We start from the raw sequence: 2,066 nt of genomic DNA, 5'->3' as shown, positions 1-2,066 counted from the left end.
AGGGAAGTGTATCTGCTGTCGGTCCAAATGTTAAAGCTAGAACTCTTTTTAATTAAACTTAATTTACAAAGCGCTCTCAAATTAGCTCTCAAAGCTATTATAGTGTCGCTATAGCAACCTGCAGGTGTCAGCTGTTGGGTTTTCAGCTTTGGACTAAACCATTTTTAAGAGTCATTACAGGAAGAGTGGGACGTGAGTGTTGTCTCATCTGTCCCTCCTGGACGGGACAAAGGACACAACATGGGGGGGGGGGGGGCGTATGCTACATGCAGGGATAAAACATAATAATCCATATAAACTTCCCAAAACTTTAATTTTTACTCTTTATCCTGAATGGTACTTCCAAAAGGTGTTATTATAGGTAGATTGTTGCAGGGTTATACTCATATTTACATAGTAATAATTAATATTGAAGAACCACAACTGAGACGATCATTTAAAATGATTTTATTTAGCAGAAAAACAAAGTAAAGCCATTTAAACCCAAATCATTGTGTAAATAATAAGAATAAGTAATAAAAAATGTAAAGGCTAGTAATACCTGAAAGCCCGATTAAGTCCAAAATTTGCATATAAAACAATCCATAAGTCACTTTTACTCAATCATTAAAGATTTGGGACATTTTAAGGACACTTTGGTAAATTAAAATATGAAATCATTCATTTGCACGATTCCGAGAAGATTCTGCGTTCTAAAAAATAAAAGCATAAAAACACATTTTATTATAACCTGATCAGTAGTTTTTCTGTTTTTAAAGCTGCATTTCATATTATTATATTTTAAATCTAATGTAATGAGTCTGTATTTTATAAATGAGTCTCTTTGAGTCTCGTTAAGCTCGTAGTTTGGGTTAATTAATCAGTAATTGTCATTTTTCACCATTTACAGCTTCTAAAAAGTGAGAATTTGATGCTTTTATTCATGGCCTTGCTCACAACTTTAGTTGCAGCTCTAAAGTCAATGAAATGTGTTTTTTAAGGTGTTTTCTCTGTCAAATAATAATAATAATAATAACTATAAATGCAGCATTTAAAGAGCAGAAACTGTGGGAAATCTCCAATAAAACTTACATACAAAGATAAAAGACAGGATGTAAAAGGTAAGGCAACAAAAGCCCCAAAAATCAAATCAAATAAAAATTAAAAAGGCATAAAGGCACCAAAAGACGGATTTAACAGCCTTGGAGTCACCTGATCTCATGGGAAAAAAAATAATAATAATACATTTAATGTGTAATGCACTTTATATTTATGCAAATCCCAAAGTGCTGCATGATAAAATATGTAAAATAAAAACACATAAAGAGCATGAAAATGAAAAATAACAACACAAATGATCCTGATTTCAGGTGGTACCCGGGTCCAGGAGCCCTGAGATCCATCATAGAGTCTTTGAATCACACGCTGAGCTCCTCCGTGCACCACAGAGACTCTTTAACGGGACATAATACTCTTTTATTTATTATTTAATATATAAATAAATCTCCCAACTTCCACAGAGGAAGATTAATGACACTATCGATCAGCTGATGACCTGACGGAGAGTTGATTCCTCTTTATTTCCCTTCGTCGTCGACCGCGGGTCATTTTACAGTCAATGGCCGTGTGTGTGTTTTTTTTAATTTATTTTTTTAACATCACACAATTTGTTGTGCTGTGACCTCTGACCTGTGACCTCTGACCTCTGACCTCGGACATCAGCGATGAGCCGAGGCCGGCGACATTTGGGATTTGGGTTTTGAGTTTTTATTGTTTTATTCGCTGGAAGCCCCGATACACAAAGCCAACGAGTTGATATCTTTGGGGAATGTTATCGGACCACGACTGGGCGTCAGGTGGGGGGGGGTGGAGGTGTGTGTGTGTGTGTGTGTGTGTGTGTGTGTGTGTGTGTGTGTGTGATGAAGACAGATTCTGAGTGTGTGTTTGTGTCTGTGTGTGTGTGTGTATATGTGTGTGTGGGGGGGGTTTGATAGCATTTAATCTAATCCTGAATCCAGGTTTTTAAGTAGAGCTGCACAATATGAGGAAAAATATCTAATTGCGATATTTCAGGATATTGGAGAGAA

This window comes from Etheostoma cragini, chromosome 9 (assembly GCF_013103735.1).
Source record: "Etheostoma cragini isolate CJK2018 chromosome 9, CSU_Ecrag_1.0, whole genome shotgun sequence".
NCBI lineage: Eukaryota > Metazoa > Chordata > Actinopteri > Perciformes > Percidae > Etheostoma > Etheostoma cragini.
Note: the sequence above shows the minus strand (reverse complement) of the source record.